Here is a 20,411-nt window from a genome sequence, read left to right as displayed (position 1 = left end):
AGTATTTTATATTACATATTCTATTATATAGTAATAAAATAATTTTATATTATATATTAATATATTAAATACATATTTAAATGTTTGTATTAAAATTCTATTTTATGACTTTATTGCTATAAAATTAATGTATTATTATTATATATAAAAACATTTTCTTCAATCAAAAAAATTTTTTCTTGTCATTTCAAAAAATATTTAAATATGTTCATGAATCCTTAGAAGTATGTAGACCCTAGGCACTGATCTCCTTGCCTAATGGTAAGTCGTCCCAACTGGAGAGCATGCTAAAAGGGACAGCAGAGAGAACAGCCACCAGATCTGACCACAGACTTCTGATCAGAGAATGGGAAGTGTTATCCACCACGTCCTCCCACCCCCTAACAATTTGTTCACTTAATTTGCTCTCACAACAACTTAGGAGCATACGACTAGGCACCAAACAGCCCATCCTCAGGTCAGAAAGGGCAGCTTCCTTTCAGAGCTATGACACAAACTTCCTCACCCCAACTGAGCTGCCACCACTGATGTCAACCACGTGATTTAGAGGAAGCGTGCCCACACCATACAACATGGCGGACACAAAGCCTTTATTGAAGGGTGAGAGAAACTGCCCACTCTGCAACGTCATGGACTGTTCAATCCTGCACCACAAATCTGACTAATCCCCAAATACATTTCATCCCACACTAGTCAAATCTATTATTTCCTGATGCATTTAGTTTCCACTCATAAACTGACCTAGAAGACATGACCAGCTAAAACTCGTGTATCCCACAAAACCCCTCAGTCTCAGGCAAATCAGAACAGTTGGTCAACCCCATAATGATATCTAAGTGTCATCATCCTCTGCTGACATTTATGTGTTTAGACCAATAAGATGAAAAACACTGAAAAAATTTTTAAAATAGTGATTGTAGTTCTGGAAAGTTCAAGCAGAGAGTCCAATGCTACAGCCCAGCAAGATGCATGTGGGCAGTGAATGTGGCCAAACCAGGTTCCCCTGGCTTTCATGGCATCTTCAGTGTGGAAAGGAATGGCTATGAGTCAGCTGCCTCTTTTCTGGGCTCCCTGGAACTGTCTCTTCTAGAAATATTTTGGATGAATTGCCAAAGGAGAAAAAGGGAGTTGGGCTGTGGTTCTCAAACCACAGTGCACTTAAGAATAAGTGGAACTTGTTAAAAGTATGCTTTTCTGAGCCTTAGCCCCAGAAAGTTTAGCTTGGGAGAGTCCAAAAAGCAGTTTTTTCACAAGAACCCCAGCAATCCTGATGCACATAGTTAGTGGGTGGACCACACTGTTTCAAACTCTGGAGCGGGGGGGAAGCCCTGAGAGCTGCTCCCTGTCTCAGCAAGTAAAGCAGAACTGTGCACTCATGAAAAGGGAGGCACTTAGTGGTAGACTGCTGTTATCTAAAAAGCACATTCTTGTAAATCTTGAGAATGTTGCAAAGCATATCGCAGTTAATCAAGATAACTATACTCCACATATATATATGTGTGTGTGTTGTGTCTTACATTTACTTATAATGTATACAGACAATGACGTAAATGAGATAACAGCCACTAAAGTGACTGTATATAACAGGTACTCAATAAGTATTTATTCATATATATGCCATGGTGATGTGTTTAACATATACATATATTTAAAAGTCCATAGTCCCATTTTGACCATGTTGAATCTGAGATTAACATGGCCATAAGATAACCAAATAGAGTTGACAAATGGGCAGTTGGATATAGGAGCCTACAGTTCTGGAATTTGGCCAGGGGTCAAGTTAGGGCTAAAGATACAGATTTAGAATGTGATCCACATAAAGCTTCCAGTGCTTCAATAAAGCACAAACCATGGGGGCTGGGGTTTTAATGCTAAGTCAAGGTCAAAGGCCCCATGACCTCACTAGCATGAGCGGGGCTTTCTACATGAAACCAAGAGCCAGTAAAGCTTAGGCTAGCCATAAACAGAAATTAGAATGTCTATCAGCTCAGGATAGAGTTCCAAGGCCATGTGTGGAAGTCCTTTGCCTTTTGAGGTAAAAACCCTGATTCATTTATAGCTCAGTACAGAAACTCATGGGCCCCAGGCAGAGGCAAGCACAGGATTATCCCACAACCCAAGACATCAACAGGAAAAAAATGCTCACTGACAACGTCCCCAAGGGAAGATGCACTCAGGCCAAAATCACTAAATATATGAGGAAGGCCAAAAACAGGGCAAGCAATCTACAAACCCCACACTGCCAAACCCATCCCAAAAAAAGAGGGAAGAAATTACATCTGCAGAGCTAGAGATAATAGAACGATCTAAAAGGAACTTTGAAATTGGTTCAGTGGGAAATAGAAAAATATTTTAAGGGTTTTGAGAAAAAGCTGAATAGGCTGAAAGTAGTGTTTTAGAATTACTAGGGTGGCAGTGACATGGAGAAGTTTGAGACTGGAGCAGCAGGAAAAGCCAAGAGGATTTACACTGTCTACCTACAGGTAGTGTTCTCTTCCTCTTCTGAACTCCCCTGAAATTAACTGGCACATCTCTTATGACCTTATGACCTCACCACTTCATTCTGTGTTTTATAGCTACCTCGGCATATATAAACCATATAAAGGAACTCGCCAAACTCAAAGTTCCTTTGCATTAGGATAGATGATAGATAGGTACATAGATAGATAGTAAATGATAGATAGATAGACACCCTTCTATATTTCCCACAGCACCTAACATAGTGTTCTGGGTACGTGGGAGATATTCATAAATAAGTTTTCATAAATAAACAATGCAACAAATGAATACGAGCTATGTTAGAAACTGATTGATCAGACCTTGCTCTGTGGACCTCTAACTTCAACTGGAGCACAAAACCAAGCTGATGGCACACCATTAGTTCATCTCCCTAGGATAGGTTCCTAAACTTGTTCTCTTCTTAGCCTATATGTACATCATCTGTCAGGGATTTAAAAGTCAGCTGAATTCAGTGACAGCTTTAAGCCCTATAGCACTGATGAAAATCTTTTGCTATGTGTGGATTTCCCTGGTGCAGATTGCTATGTAACCTGTCTTCCTCTTCAAATTGATTGTCAGTCCATAGACATTTGACTAATCATTATAGTAGGCCTTGCCCTAAAGCTGACTACCCCATTCCTAATTAGTCAGAACCTTTCTCCTTCTCTCTTTGAGGAAGAGGTCCTATGTAATGGCCAAGCCCTGGAAAACAGCAATGACTCAGGAACTTATATAGAGGCACAAACTTGCCACATTGAAGAGCATAATAGCAAAGAGTCAAGCTCACTTCCAAAGCTTTCCTCATTATGGTGGGGGTGATAATAATGATGACGACAGTGATGCCAGTGACACAAAGCTATCTTTTATTGAACATCTAATATTGCCAGGCATTATACTGGGCAACTTTCATACAATTTGGCGTGTAATCCTCACTAGAATCCAATGAGGAAGGTACTAGAATATCTACCTTACAGATGAGAAAATTGAAGATGAAAAGGTTAAATAGATTTTTTTGTAAAAATCTAGTAGGTGTCAAAGCCAAGATTCAAATGTAAGTCAGTGTGAATGCAATTTGCATTCTTTCCACTTCCTCACACTGCTTCCACTATATATGCCCATGTTCCAACAAAACACCCAGGGGCATCCAGACACTCTGAATAATTATCTCAAGGCCTTCAGATGATGAACATGTGTTTTAGACCTGGAACAGTTTCCCATGAGACTGGAAGCATGAACCGGCACCAGCTTCCTGAGTTTTTATTCCAATTCCATTCATGGCTCCTTCAAGAGAATGACTAAATAAATCTGGTCTTATCATGCTCCTTCCATTTCACTCCATAGAGAATGAACTGATTCAGTTCAGCTCCTGGTTTTTGTGTCCCCATTGTAAAGCCAACTACCCACCCACATGGCCAAAGCAACTGCAAACAACCAGCTCTGAAATGTTAATGGACTACTTTGGAGATACAGAGTAAGGCCATAATAGAAAAATCATATTCACAGCACATTCTAGTACTTACACCATTGAAATAGTCCATTGCCAGTGTGGTCCAAACACATTGTACTGGCTTGCTCTCTAGGCTCAAAGTAACTGCAGAATTAATTATTTTAAATGGTTTCAAGAAGCTTAGAATGAGTGATTTTTTTTAATTACTCTACTAAGCACATGACCATCAACAAGACAATGGGAGAAATAAACTGTGGTCAATTCACACTACAATATTAGAAATTAGTAAAAATACATGAATTACAGCTACTTGTAACAACATGGGTGAATCTTAGAAACATAATTACCAAGCATGCTGAGAAATAGGGTTAAGTGACTCAAAATCCAGAGGGAAAAAAACAAATAATAGAAAAAACAGTGATGCATATTAATTAGAGTTATCAGATAGTTACTTTAAAAAAACTATGATTAATATGTCCAAGAAAATAAAGGAAAAGATAGAGAATTTTACCAAAGAACTGGAATCTGTTAAGGGAAGAGTCAAATGGAAATCCTAGAACTAAAACAATAAAATTATTGAAATTAAGAATTAACAGATGGGTTCAAAAGCAGATTAGATATAGCCAAAGAGAGGATAATAAAGCATAGAGGAAAAAGAATGAAAAATGAGGGTTAAGGGGGAGAGCATAAGAAGTCTAGGGACATGGTAAATATATCCAGCATATTTATCATTGGAGTCCCAGATGGAGACGACAGAGATAATGGGATAGAAGAAATTTTCAAATAAATACTGGCTGAGGGGCGCCTGGGTGGCCCAGTCGTTAAGCGTCTGCCTTCGGCTCAGGGTGTGATCCCAGCATTCTGGGATCGAGCCCCGCATGAGGCTCCTCTGCTGGGAGTCTGCTTCTTCCTCTCCCACTCCCCCTGCTTGTGTTCCCTCTCTCTCTGGCTGTCTCTCTCTCTCTCAAATAAATAAATAAGATGTTTAAAAAAAAATACTGGCTGAGAATTTTCAAAAAATGATGAAAGACATCAAGCCACAGAATAAAGAACTTCTACAAACCCCAAGCAAGATTAATACAAGGAAGACCACATTTAGACAATCACAGAAAAACTGCTAAAAACCAAAGCCAAAGAGAAAAATCTTAAAAGTAGCTGGGGAGGGGGAGGGGACACATTTTAAAAAAACAAAAAACAAAAACAAAAATAAAACTGACAACTAAGGAATAGAAGAAATGGAAACCATAAGATAGTTAAAGGAAAGGTTTAAAGTACTACAAGAAAGTAACTGCTAACCTAAAACACTCAGTGTAAATACCCTTCACACCTGAAGACATAATAAAGACATTTTTAGACAAACAAAAGCTGAGAGAATTTATCATTAGCATATCTGCATTAAAAGAAACACTAAAAGGATCTTTTCAGGCAGAAGATAAATACTTCCAGATGGAAACACAGTAACGCAAGAAGGGAGAATAGCACTTTTTGGTAAAATTTATAAATAAATCTAAGTTAATATTTACTGTATAAAACAATAATACTAATATTCTGTGAAGTTCAAAGTATATAGGGAATTAAATGTACATTAACAATAGCACAAGAGACAAGAGGAGAGTACACAGAGTTAACATGTTATAAGGTTATTGCATTGTCCAGGATGTGATAGAAGTATTCATTTAAGATAGGTTATAACACAACAATGATACATGATGCAATCTCTGGGGTAATCACTAACAAATAATAAAAGAATGTACAAATAACAATCTAACAGAGTAGGGAAATGTACTGATTTTTTTAAATGCCTGCTTAATCCAAAGGAGAGAAAGGAGAACAAAATTAACAAACACGTGGAACAAATACAAAGTAAATAGTAAGACGATAGGTTTAAACATTACTATCAGTAGTTACTCTAAATATAAATGGACCAAATTCCCAAATTAAAAGACAAGGATTGTGAGACTGAAAAAATAAAATCCAACTGTATGTTATAGGCATACCTCAGAGATATTGAGGGTTTGGTTCCAGACCACCACAACAAAGCGAATATTGCAATAAAACGAGTCAAATGAATTTTTGGGTTTCCCAGTACGTATAAAAGTTATGTCTACACTATACTGTAGTCTATTAAGTATACAATAGCATTGTCTAAAAAAAATGTACATACCTTAATTTAAAAAATACTTCGCAAAAAATGCTAACCATCATCTGAGCTTTCATGGATCACAGATCACTATAACAAATATAATGATACTGATAAAGTTTAAAATACTATGAGTATTGGGGCGCCTGGGTGGCACAGTGGCTAAGCGTCTGCCTTTGGCTCAGGGTGTGATCCCGGCATTATGGGATCGAGCCGCACGTCAGGCTCCTCTGCTATGAGCCTGCTTCTTCCTCTCCCACTCCCCCTGCTGTGTTCCCTCTCTCGCTGCCTGTCTCTATCTCTGTCAAATAAATAAATAAATAAAATCTTTTAAAAAAAATAAAATACTATGAGTATTATCAAATGTGACACAAAATACAAAGTGAGCAAATGCTGTTGGAAAAAAAATGTTACTAATAGGCTTGCTCATCACAGGGTTGCCATAAACCTTCAATCTGTAAAAAATGCAATATCTGCAAAGTGCAATAAAGCAAAGAGTAATGAAATGAGGTATTCCTGTACAGCAATACATCTTAAACATAAGGATACAGAAAGAAAGCTACATGGCAGGCTTAAAACATGCCACAAATCCTTCAATTCTCCTCATTAAAGGTGGGAGTTTAATTCCCCTTCCCAATTTGGACAGGTTTATGATTCCTTCAGCCAATAGTGTATGGCAGTAATACTGTGGTTTTCAAGGGTAAGTCATAAAGACTATGTAACTTATGCGTTGTTTGATGAAGCACTCGCTCTTGGAGCTCTGAGCCTCTTTGTAAGAGTCTGACTATCCTGAGCCTTACATGCTATAAGAAAGCCCAAGCTACATAGAAGGGGCATGGGCAGGCACTCTAGCAACAGTCCTAGCTGAGCTCATTCTCCAGTCAGCCTGGTCCAAGTACAAGATGTGTGTGTGAAAAAAATCTCCAGATTCTAGCCCCCAACCATTTAAGTCTTTTCAATCACAATTCCAGACATTGTAAAACAGAGATAAGGCATCTCTGCTAAGCTCTGTCCAAACTCCTGACCCATAAAACCTCTGAGTTGTTGGTTTATGCAACTGCTTTGGGGTGCTTTGTTATACAGCAACACATAACTGGAAAACGTTGAAACTAGAAGGTGGTTGGAAAAAGATACACCAAGCAGAGATTATTCAAAAGAAAAATGGTCTATCTAGACAAGCATCAGACAAAGTAAACTTTCAGGCAGGAAGTTTTCTTACATTACATTTCCTAATGATAAAGTGGTTGTTTCAACAGAAAAATATAGCAATATTAAATTTGTGCACACATAATAACATAGCTTCAAAATATATAAAGCAAAAACTGACAGAACTAACAGAGAAAAATATAGATCTACAAGTATAGTTGGAGATTTTAAGTAGGTCTTTGAGTATATTTTGAAGGGAAATCATTCAGAGTAGATTCTCTGATAACAGTGAAATTGAACAAGAGATCCAAAATAGAGAGATAACTAGAAAATCCCTAGATGCTTAGAAATTAAGGAATATACTTTTCTAATTAACCCATAGGTCAATGTAAAAAAAAAAAAAAACCTACATTAAAATATCAAGCTACTAGCCAACAACAACAAAATACCATTAATAAAGAGAAAAGGCAAATCACAGAATGGCAGTATATATTTTCAATACATAAGGAGATTGGGAAATACTCTTAATTGAATGGCAATAAAAACAACATCAAAAATTAGTGGATGCAACTAAAATAGATATAAAGAGAAACAATGAGCTATACCCACCAGAATGCCTTAGAAATTTTTAATTAACAATATCAAGTGTTGTCAAGGATATGGAGGAACTACAATTCTCACACACTGCTGGTGGATACGTGAATTGGTACAACCACTTTGGAAAATTCTTTGGAAGTATTTATTATAACATGTACATACCCTAAGACACAACAATTACACTCCTATTATACCCAACACAAATGTCCATTAACAGTGGAATGAATGGGCTCTCTGCTCCTCCCCATTTGGCAGACAGCCACTTTTGGTGCAGTGCCAGGCACATCCCCCGAGACACAATGGTGAAGGTCCAAGTAAACATATTTGACTGTATTAGGTGCCTGGTCACCAGGGCTGCTTTTAACTCTGGCAAAGTGGACATTGTCACCATCAATGACCCCCTCATTAACTTCAACTACATGATCTACCTGTGTTCGTATGATTCCACCCACAGCAAATTCAGTAGCACAGTCAAGGTTGAGAACAAGAAATTTGCCATCTTCCAGGAGCAAGACCCCCCAACACCAAATGGGGTGATGCTGGTGACAAGTATGTTGTGGAGTCCTCTGGGGTCTTCACCATCATGGAGAAGGCTAGGGCTCACTAGAAGGTGGGATCAAGAGGTCATCATATCTGCCCTTCTCCTGATGCCCCCATGTTTGTGATGGGCATGAACCATGAGAAGTATGACAACTCCCTCAAGATTGTCAGCAATGCCTTCTACACCACCAACTGCTTGGCCCTCTGGCCAAGCTCATCCATGATAAATTTGGCATCATGGAGAGGCTCATGACCACAGTCCATGCCATTACTGCCACCCAGAAGACATGGACAGTCCTTCTGGGAAGCTGTGGCGTGATGGCCAAGCTTCATTATCCCTGCCTCTACTGGTGCCACCAAGGCTGTAGGCAAGTTCACCCCAAGTGAATGGGAAGCTCACCAGCATGACTTTCTGTGTCCCTGTCCCCAAAGTGTCACTTACGGATCTGACCTGTGGCCTGGAGAGAGCTACCAAATATGATGACATCAGGAAGGTGGGGAAGCAGGCATCCTGGGCCACACTGAGAACCAGGTTGTCTCCTGCAACTGTAACAGTGACACCCACTCTTCCACCTTCGAGGCTGGGTCTGGCATTGCTCTCAATGACCACTTTGTCAAGCTCGTTTCCTGGTATGACAATGAATTTGGCTACAGCAACTCGGTGGTAGACATTATGGTCCACATGGCCTCCAAGAAGTAAGCCCCCTGGACCACCAGCCCCAGTGAGAGCAAGATGAAGAGAAAGACCCTCAGCTGCTGGGGAGTCCTTGCTCCAACTCATCCCCCAACACACTGAGACTCTCCTAACCCTCTACACAGTTTCCATCCCAGACCCCCTGAAGAAGGGGAGGGGTTTGGGGAGCCCTACCTTGTCATGTACCATCGATAAAGTACACTGTACCCAGCCAAAATACACACACACACACACACACACACACACACACGCACACACACACAGTAGAACGAATGAGTAAATTGTATGGTTTATTCATATGATGGAATACCACTCAACCATGAAAAAGAAATGAACTACTAACACATATAACATCATGGGTGAATCTTAGATAATGCTGACTGAAAGAAGACAGACACGAGAATACATACTTAATAATTCCAAAACTAGCCTATGGTGATGTCAGTCAAAACAGTGGTTACTTTGCAGTGAGACTGAGGAGAGAATTGACTGGGAAGGGACATGAGGTAAGCTTCTAGAGTACTAATCGTATGTCATATCTTGATCTAGGTGTGGTTACATAACTGTGTACTTTGTAAAAATCAGTCAAGCTATGCATTAAGATTTGTGCATTTTACTCTTACTTATGTTATACCTTAATTTTTTTTAGTTTTTTAAAAACCAAAGGGATGATAAACACAAAATTCAGGAGAGTGGCCACTCCTGAAGGAGAAGCCATGGTATGGGATAGGAAAGAAGTATACAGACACTTGAAGTTTACATTCATGATACATACAAATACTCTTGTATATATCAAATATTACATTAAATGTAATAAAAATTCTTTCAGTAAAAACAAATTATTCAAATAGCTTAAACCCATGTGCTGAACTCAGGAAGAATTTTTAAAGCAAAATTAATCCAAATGGATTTCAGTGATATTTAAATACAGGAAGGCAATGCATTAATATAATGAGGGTCCTCCTGGCATGGCGCTGGTTGTACGTTCAAGAGATCACTCTGTACAAGGTAGCGCAGCAAGAATGGCAGGCATTACTGAGTATATTCTGTCTGTTGGGCACTGTTGTGAATGCTTTACAGGCATCTAATTGTCACATAACCCTATGAAGCCAGTACTGCTATCACCCCAATTTAACAGATGGGGAAACACACACAGGGAGTTCAAGTGATTTGCCCATGGCCTCACAGCAGGCAAGCCAGAGAGCCAGCATTTGAAAGCTGGTTTTGAATTGCCGTCTGGTTTCAGAGCCTATTTGTTTCACCTCTGCACTGCTCTGCCTCTTATAAGAAGCACATCCTCGATTTCTGGAAGTTCTCAGCCATACCCGACTCCTGACAAGACCTGAAATGGAGTTCCAGAGTTTTACAACACCTGCTTCGGGGAGAGGGGTGTTGTGATGTGTCCATAATTACAATGACAATGAATTACAGTGTCATTACTGCCAATAACAATAACAATAAACATTAAGCCCACACAGTACTACATTATAGAATAGATTTAAAAGTTGCCATGATTGAACAGACCTTCACTAAGAAAGAAGTAACCCGGATAAATTACCTTTTCTCTCTGAACTCTCTCCTGTCCTTTCCTGGCTTATGGCCCCTACCACTTTAAACAATGCATCCGATGTACTCATGATGTGTGTCTTACCTCTCCTTCAGAAGCATAGGATTTGTTTCTGAATCTTCCTTGCCTCCTTGCGGTACATATGACTTAGACATAGTAGGTGCTTAGCAAATATCCCTGTAATGAATGTGTGTATGACAAATACATAAAAATTAGGTCAAACACCCCTGTTCTTTGTATAACCTTCCATGTAGCTCTTGACCTTGCCCATCATATTCACTGCTGTATCCCCAGAGCTTAGAGAAGAATCTCTAAGTTGTAAAAACTAAATACCTGTCAACTGGTAAATACTAAATTCTTCATTTTGGTTGAATGAATGAAAATATGAAGGATAGATAATCCTCCCACATTGTAATAGCTGTATACCATTCCTCTTCTCTGTGAAAGGTCTCACTGACACTCTGGAAGGGCCGACATGTCTATCAACTCAGAGGAATAAGGAACGCGCTACTGCACGCCGGGTCTTGATGGAATGAATGAGTTTACAATGGAGTGCTGAGTAGCTGGCTTGAGAGAAAACCCTACACACCGACTCAACCACGTGGCAGTGGTAGTGGTGGCCTGTCCGCAGGAATTGCAGCGAGCAGCTCTTATCATGCAGTCCTGGAAAGGATGAGAATGAATGCACAAGTCTTGAATGTCTTTGAGAATTTTTCGTTCTCCAGCTTGGTTGAGATATAATTAACATACTACATTGTTTAAGTTTAGGGTGATAGACTTATCTATTGCAAAATGCAACATACACCACCACACTGTGAGCTAACACCTCCATCTTGTCACATCATTACCATTTCTTTTTTGTGGTGAGAACATTTAAGATCTACTCTCTTAGCAAACTTCAGATATACAATACAGTATTTTAACTAATTGTATTAACAATAGCTAACTAACAGCATTTTAATATGCTATAAATTAGATCCTCAGAACTTATTCATCTTATAACCGGAAGTTTATCCTCTTTGACCAATATCTCCCCAATTCCCCAACTCTGCCAGCCCCTGGTAACCACCATTCTAGTCTCTGATTTTATGAATTTAGCTTTCTTTAGATTCCACATATACATGGTATCATACATTGTCTTCTCTGTCATTTTTTTCACTTAGCATAATGCCCTCAATGTCCACCCATGTTGTCCCAAATGGCAGGATTTCCTTCTTTCTCATGGCCAAATCATATCCCATCGTACATATATATACACCACATCTTTGTCCATTCATCCATTGGTGGTCACTTAAGTTGTTGCCACATCTTGGCTACTGGGAATAATGCTGCAATAAACAGGAGAGTGCAGATATTTCTTGGAGATCCTGTTTTGATTTCCATTGGATACATACCTAAAAGTAGCATTGCTGGATCACATCGTAGTTCTATTTTTAATTTTTGAGGAACCTCCATAGTGTTTTCCACACTTGTGCACCAATTTACATTCCCACCAACAGCGCACAAGGCTTCCCTTTTCTCTACATCCTTACCAATGCTTGTTATCTCTTGTCTTTTTGATGATGGCGATTCTAACAAGAGTGTGGTGGTGTCTCTCACTGCGGTTTTGATTTGCATTTCCCTGATGACTAGTGATGTTGAGCATCTTTTCATGTACCCGTTGGCCATTTGTTCGTCTTCTTTGGAAAAATATCTATTCAGTTCCTCTGCCAATTTTTTAATTGGATAGTTTGGGGTTTTTCATTGTTGGTTTGGTTTGGTTTGGTTTGGTTTGGTTTGGTTTGGTTTGTTGTGGGGGGGTTGCAATAGAGCTGTCTGAATTCTTTATACATTCTGGATATTAACCTCTTATCAGAAATATGATTTGCAAATATTTTCTCCCATTCAGTAGGGTGCCCTTTCATTCCACTGGTGGTTTCCCTTTGCTGTGCAGAACCTTTTTAGTTGCTTGTTTTAGTTTTTATGGCCTTTGCTTTTGGTGTCGAATTAAAAAAAAAAAAATCCAGGTAATGGAGCTTACTCCCTATGTTTTCTTCTAGGAGTTTTAAGGTTTCAGGTCTTACATTCAAGTCTTTAATCCATTTTGTTGATTTTTGCATATGGTGTTCATTGAGGTCCTGTTTCATTCTTTAGAATTTTCTTTCTTTGCCTAGTAAGAAGTCACCTAGACTGGGGGGGCGTCAAGGTCCATGACAGGGTCGGGGGAAGAAGTTCTCTTCTCCAGTTTTGCCTGCTCCACTTCATATCTTGATTTCTTTACTATGTTATCCTGTCAACCGGGAAAGCCTGCGATGGCCTTCTTAAATATGAAACATCACCAGTTAGAGTGAGCTATGCCTTGGGGCAGCTCTGGAAACAGCCATTTGAGGAAAGACTGTTCTTTCCTTCCCTTAAAAAGCAGGCCTTGTTTTCCTCTGCTGGAAACTCGACCTTCTTCCTGACTCCTCCCCTGCCCTTCACCTCCTACCCAGCTCCTCCTTCCAGCCCAAAATACAGCTGTCTCATCTCCTCTTCTCCCTACCCCGCCTTTCTTTCTGGTCTGCAGAGTGGGGAGAGCCAGAGTTTGATCTCAGAGCAGAAAGAATCCACAAAACCACCCACAGAGCCTAGAAGAAATGCGCTGGAACAAAGTGTTTCTTAGCCACTCGCTCAGGAGAGTGATCAGAACCTGACACCCGCTCCAGTCCGTGCGTTCATATCCTTTTGTTGCAGAAGACCAAGTTCTGACCAGCAGGTATTGTGAGGTCCGATCCAGGGCATCGCTTAGCAAAGCCGAGAGCTTCTGCGCCCTCCCTACTACCTTTCACTCGGCTAAGTGACATTTGGGGGCTGCTGGGGAAACAGCTCACTCTCTGACTCTGAGACTCAGAACCCAGTGTCTGAGAAGTGCCATCCAGAACCCCTCCTGGTCTTCTAGAGGCGTCCATTGGTTCTTAACATTCTGGGTGAGTTTTTATGGCACCTGTCTCAACCCCTTCGGGCCTCTTCTTCCAGTGACTTCTATCCTGATGTGTCGTCTCAGGCTCTCTGTCCCCACTGCTGCGCACCGTGGCTCCTTCGGTCACTCGGCGGCTCGAACTCTCCGTGCGTCCGTCCCGCCACAGACCTCTTCCCAGGCCGGGCCCGGGTGCCGGGGCGCCCAGCCTCGCCCGCGCTCGCGGGGCCGCGGGGAGATGCCTGAGTGCGCCGCCGGGCCGCGCCGCCGCTTTCATCCCGATCCAGGTGGCGGCGATCCAGTGCAGGATTTACGGGGCCCTGACCCTGAGCCGTCAAGAGCGAACAGCCAGATTAATGGGGTGGGCGGGCTGGGGTAATAATCGTTTGTTTGATGTGACAAGCCTGATAGGCGTTGATTTACTTACAGACTGATAGGCTTTTAATTGAGCACCTCCATCCCAGTCACTTCAAAGGCAGGGGAAGTTGACAAGGGGCCCCTTTCACCGAGGGCTCCCGGTGACTGACAGCCCCCCTCCGCCGACGCTCCGCTCGGCCCACGATTGGGCCCGGCCGCCCGGGCCCAGCCCCCTGGCAAAGTAGCACATTTTCGGTGTAACTCAGAAATGGCCTTTTGTCTGCTGCCAAGGGGGGCAGGCCCGGCTCGCGGGAGGGCGAGGGCCGGGAGCGAAGGGTGGCCACCCCGCTCTCCCCGCCCCTCGCCGGGCCGGCCGGCTCCCACCTCCTCCTCTCGCGCCTCACTTCCTCCGTCTCCCCGAACCCGCGCTCGGCTCGGCCTCCCCGCCTCCTCCTCCCCCTCCCTTCTCTCCTCCCACTTCCTCCTTCCTTCTCCCTCTCGGGAGAGGCCAGAAAAGGTGGAGTCGGCGCCTGCGGTCCGTGGAGGGGCCTGTGAACACCGGTGCCCTCCCGTCCCCGGACAGCCACCCTGCCCCTGTCGGGCCTTCAGATCGGGGCACCCTTGGCCTGGGAGGCCAGGCCTCCAGGGAACGGGCAGGGGCCACAGACCTCCGTGACTAAGGGCCGGCGGGGCTTCCAGCCCGTTCTCCTTTGGTCCAGAAGAGGCTTTCATAATATAGGCTTTATTCTGCTTGAAATATTAGGAAATGTCCTTTCTCAGGGAAGTTTTGTCAGAATGGATTTGTTTTGGTTTTGTTTGCTTTGTGTTGTTAAGTTCTGACTTCCTGGCTGCTGAACTTGACTTGGGCGGGGAAGGAGACATGCCCAAAGCTCTCCCCGTGCTGTCAGCTCACCTGCTGCTGCTGGGCTGGGGTCCAGGGACAGGTGGCCGGGAGTAGTGAAGGCTAGGACCCACCGCCACCCAGGGGGCAGAGTCCCTGAACTGTAAGGGTAGGGCTTCCAAGCTTCCTCACTTGGGGGTGGGGGGTGTCAGTGAGAAGCTTCAAGTTCTAAGTCAAGCCTCGTTTTTCTCTTTTTCCCCTGTAGTGACATGTCCCAGCTCATAGAGCAAGGAATTGGAAACGAGAGAGCAAGTACCTGGCCAGAAAGACAACAATAATAACTCACATTTGCCTAGCATCATTTAGTTTGAACACACTTTCACATATATTATCTTAATTGGTCCTATAACTGTGTGAGGTAATAAGCGTGTTGTCCTTATGCCCATTTAGACGGATGATAAAATTGAGACTCAAAGGATAATGTGCTTCCAAGAGGCAAAATCACGGCCCAAATTCTCATATCCTCCCTCAAAGTCAGCTCCTTCCTTCACCACACCTCACTGCATCCCAGAGACAACTCTCCCATTCCTTTTGAAGCTGCTTTTTCTTACTCCAAACAGGTGATTAATTCTTGTTTCCCTCCCTTGTTTTCTCTTTTCAGGCCCCCCCCCCGGACCTCCACCTACCTGGTCTGGGTGTCCAAGGACGGAGCCTCCAGCCTAGCTTTGGGAGGCCAAACGTCTCCCTTGGTCTCTGTCCCAAAAGCCACTTCCAAGCCTTCCTGAGAGTGTGATGCCCCCCTAAGATCTGCTGCCCCCAGCACTTCTCCAGTGTCCATACGTGACATGGCCATAGGCGAGGCCCCATGCATTTTGTTCTCCACTATTTAAACACATTCACTGAAGTTGTCCATTGCCTATCATCTCGAAGCCAAGAAAACACAGAGTTTCTCCTGACCTGCTGGAGGGGTAGTCGCTACTGCAGAGCTGAACCCTAGGACAGAGTCTTCAGAGGAACAATCATCTCTCCCTTCTCTGCTTCTATGCCTGGGACAGATTTCCACTGATGCACGCTGAATACCTCAAGATGTGGTCTGTTTACATGTCGGGGTCCTCACTGGAGTCCAGTCCTCTAGGGCAAGTATGCATCTTTTCATCTTATATCCCTGGTGCCCACCGCTGAAATTTCATTGAAACGCATGTTGCTGAAACGGTTGTCGAAAAGCAGTATAGTGTGGGGGTGAAGTCAGAAAGCCTGAGATCACATTCCCAGCTCCACTGCTTGCCAGCCACACAGCCTTCAGAGAAGTCATTTAAATGTTCTGTGCCTCCGTTTCCTCATCTGTAAAATGGGACAAAAAGAGCATCTGCCTCGTAAAGTTATTGTGAGGGCTGAATGGGTCAATAACATATCTAGTCCACAATGCACCGGGGTTTTAGATCCAACAAGGAAAGAAGAGACAATCTGTGACACAATGCTTTATATCAACGTCAGAGATGTTTTAAAATGTTTTAAATGTCTACATAAAACCCTTAGAGGGGTGCCTGGGGGGCTCAGTCGGTTAAGCACCCCTCCCCCGCTCAGCGGGGAGTCTGCTTCTCCCTCTGCCTCTCCTCCTTGCTCATGCTCTCTCTCTCTCTCTCTCTTTCTCTCAAATAAAGAAAATTAAATTAAAATAAAAACACTTACAAGAGTAGCTATCTAAGTGAAAGCCACTGCCATTGCTGAAATGCATTCTCACAAAAGCCCCATGAGGAGTGAGTTAATCCTCACTTTACAGATGAGGAAACAGATGTCTTCAGAGAGCTGAAGGAGCTTGACCAAGCTCACAGGGCCGCGGAATGCTCCGGAGGCATTTAAAACCTGCCTTTGAGGTGCAATAACCTACAGTTATTACAATAGCTGGCAGTCGCCCACCACCACGCTCAGCTACCAGGAGTTAGGAGCTGGGTTTTGTTCTCAATTGCATTAGCTTTCCTTAATCTAAATTTCTTCCCCCTCTGGTATAATAACTCTGCTTCTTCCTCCCCCTCCTCCTTTGTACTTGGCTCCGATCTTGTTACTTTTCTGCTAATGGCTTCAGTTTCTACTGTATCTGCGATTTGAATCGAAAGCGACCTCAGATCTTTTATGGAGGTAGGAGGGGCATCAATAAAGGTCAAAATTAGCTTTTAAAGATGACGCGGAGCAAGAATACGGCCACGATCACACGTGGGGATGTGTACGCGGACCCCCCCCCCCAGGGACTGCCCACGGCACTGCCCCCAGTACTGCCCCAGAGCCGTTCTGATGCTCGGGGTCCTGATACAGTGCCCAGCTCAGCAGGCCGCCTCGAGCTGGCGATCTGTCACACCAGACTCTGTTTTCTCCTATAACCCACTGAGACATTACAGAGTGGAAAGGTAGAGGAGCTTGGGAAGTTACAGGGACTGGAGGCAGGGAACTTTTCTAGGACCTTCTCTGGCTCTCCTTGGTACTGCCCCCCCCCAAGAAGCATGTACTTGAAAGAGTGTAAGTTTCTAGCTCACTATTGCAGTGAGTCTGAGGCAAGGGAAAGCACCCCATTAGCTCCAAACACAGCAACGTAAAAGGTGTGTCGCTGTTTTCAACATCAGAAAGGGAACCCCTAAGATGTATTTTGTCTGGGGTTTTGTGGTCTCCCCACAACCCTCGTGGCAGCCCAGGATTCACAGGTGTCAAGGTCACAGAAAGATGCCGCTTGCCACTTCAGCCCACCATTTCCCCACAGGAGGAACCCAAGTATTCGACCTCTTCTGCCCAGCTCATAATACTCACATGATAAGGGTAATAGAAGATAATGGATAGAACAGGGCCTGGTATTGTACGGGGGTTTTGCTTCCCAAGTCGGGAGGCCACGGGCCGGCTCAAGAGTCATGTTTGTGAATTTGCTTGGGTTTTTCAGGATGGGATCAGGGTGGAGAGGGCTTTTCTGAAACTTCTCTCAACTCTCCCACATGCCCTGAGACCTGTCTGAGCAGAGCAGAGCCGAAAGCTGGGTGAGCAAGGCAGTTTGAGAAGGACGACTGCACAGGGAGCTTTGCCACGGGAAGCAGGGGGAACACGCCATCCCTCAGTACCCCTGAATGGAGCCTACTGTTCTTCCTCCAAGCCTGAATAAAATGTATTCTATGCTCGGATCCACCAGACAAAGAAGGAATATATCAACAAAGGCGGGGAAAGTCAAAAATGGTTGTTCAGCGATTCATTCACGTACGTGTAGTTCATCTCCAAGGCTTCCGAGAAAGCAGCTGCGCCCCAAATCCCTTCCGACACTGTCTGCACCTAAGCCTCCTATGAGATAATCCTCTTAATGGAATATTTAAGAAATCGGATATAAATCACCAGCCTTTTATCTCACCTGAAGATCTATACTCCATAGGGCGGATGGCGTGTATGTCTATCTACATATGGATGGTTGCAGGTGCCTTTGTGAGTGGATGTTGCCATTTTTAGGCTCGTTACGCTTTTCGATATCTAAATCTATTTTTTTTCTGAAGATAGGGGTGTAAAATTATAAATCTTAGAGATCAGAGCCCAGAAAACAGCTGCACCTAGAGACAATTAAAACACACCTCCGTAGGAAAAACCTTTTTTGTCATTTGCAACCAACAAAAATGCCTATTATTATGACGCGCTCATAAATAACTTGAGTTTGGCATCTGCTTTTGTACCAAACAGAAGATGAATAAATTAAATTTGATTTACAACCTTTTTTCATTTTTATTAGCACTGCTCTGAAGAGTTTATGTAAGGGATGTGCTGGAGCAGTTATGCCAAATGTTTTAAGGCGTTGATATTGATATTATATAAATTAAGGTGTTTTAATTTGCATTCTTTAATTAACTAAATACTGGCAGAAAAATAAAACACAAGGGCAGCCCTGACTTATTGCCTCTATTAAACTGCTGACGTCTCTGAAAAGATGCTTTAAGTAATCCAATCCATGCAGAGTGGGGGAGGAAGGGGTATTAACACTCTCTGATTTGGCAAAACACATTGGGGTTTAAGACACCAATCTCCTGCTTTGCTGGCACAGTGGTTGAGGTGGTGGGTGTGTTCTAAGAAGGTCTGCATCCGTGTCCCCAAGGAAGAAGCGGTCAGTGTTTTTTAACTATGCATCCTGCCCAGGTCTGAGCTGAAGGGTCAGGGGGAGCCCAGCCCTGCCACTGGGAATAAGCAGGCTCCTGGGCGCAGACCCTGCAGACCTGGGCTGTATCACTGCAGTCTGAAAAGAGACAAGCTGGCTGAATTAATACGGTGGATCTCATGTCAACATGATCACGTCCAAAAATCAAGGGAAGAAAGAGTCAAGGATCCTTCAGCAGTTAGCTGCTTCCCATGACACGTAGGCCCCAAACAAAAACAAAAACAAACAAGCAAAAAGCTTTCTAAAAAGATGAGCCAGGAGTATTTCAATTCCTTTCCATGCATGCCTTGGGCCCTGTCACCAGCTCCAGAGACTTTCACTCTTAGAGTGAGGAGAGTAGCTTCTTTCTTGTCCAAGTTAGAATGAACTTTTCCCTACTGCCCCTTCTTTGCTCTTAATTTTTGCTCTCTGTTTCTCCTCTCCTGTAGGGTCAGAGTCAACCCTGGTAAGGTCTCAGCTTCTGTGATTCTCCCTCCAGACTTGTAGGGAGGAACAGCCGTAAGAAGGAGATCATAGTTTCCCGAGTTGGCTGTACGTGGGAAAGAGATTTCTCGTAAAACACAGGCAAGAAAGAACATTTTATTTCTCTTCCCTAAACCCACAGGAAAAGAGCCATCTGTACAACAGCCCATACTGCTCTCTTGCCATTCTGAGGGTCTCCAACTTGCATTCTCTGCCTAGACTGCGAGGCATCATGTCCAGGGCGGGGATCTTGGGGCCTCACAGACACCTGTTGAGTTGACTAGAGACGTCACACAGGGAGAGGTGGGGCTGGGGAGCAGACCTCAGCTCTCTCCTGGCCCCCACACTGCCTGCACACTTGCACATAGCACTGTGTCTTTTGAAAGCCCAATGAAAAGCAGGTCAAGGGCAAGCCCCAGCAAGCCCAATTGTCCAGGCCTCCGAGTCCTGTCATTATGCCATGTCCCTACCCCAGTTTGCTTCCTCGAGGCTTTTCCTGACTTGCTCCAGAAATAAAGGATGAATTCCAACTTTTAATAAGGAAAATACTGTTCTCCTTTGCCAGCATCCTATCCCCCCGCCCCACCCCCTCCAAAACAAAATCGCACTTTCTTGTCGTTTTCCATCTTGCAACTCTGTCAGTTGTTTTAAAACAACTGTTTTAAAACATGTCTCCTGTCACAAATAAGATTGTCATCATGCATTTTGACTGCAGTGGTGAAAAATTCACCCAGCTTGGAGAGAGGAGAGGGACCTCGGAGAGCCCCTTGAGGCCTGCCGCAGGACAGGAATGAACGAGAGGAAAAGCAGACTGTGTCTACTCATGGTTTTGAAATGTAGTTCTTCTGGCTGTGGCTGTTTGGGTTGTTTGGGGGTTTTTTTGTTCAGTCATTTGCTCACTGATTTCTTTATTTAAGGAAATAAATGAGAAAAACGAAGACAGCCTGGCAGAAGATGGTTGTGTCGAACTTATCAATGACAGGCCCTGGGAGACAGGCGAGAGCCGCCTCGGGATGCC

At 43.4% G+C, this 20,411-nt stretch overlaps 1 long non-coding RNA gene across 1 annotated transcript; it reads left to right on the top strand.

Moving 5' to 3' along the window:
* Positions 1 to 13,129: 13,129 nt before the first annotated feature.
* LOC117797079 lies at positions 13,130 to 20,293 on the top strand. The gene is made up of 3 exons (XR_004621930.1): positions 13,130 to 13,575; positions 15,425 to 18,213; positions 19,360 to 20,293. It is a non-coding gene; the product is annotated as an uncharacterized LOC117797079 (long non-coding RNA).
* The last annotated feature ends 118 nt before the right edge of the window (positions 20,294 to 20,411 follow it).

The sequence above is a fragment of the Ailuropoda melanoleuca genome, chromosome 18, assembly GCF_002007445.2.
Source record: "Ailuropoda melanoleuca isolate Jingjing chromosome 18, ASM200744v2, whole genome shotgun sequence".
NCBI classification, from domain to species: Eukaryota; Metazoa; Chordata; class Mammalia; order Carnivora; family Ursidae; genus Ailuropoda; species Ailuropoda melanoleuca.
The sequence above is the reverse complement of the archived record's forward strand: the minus strand, read 5'-3'. Positions and strand labels throughout refer to the sequence as shown.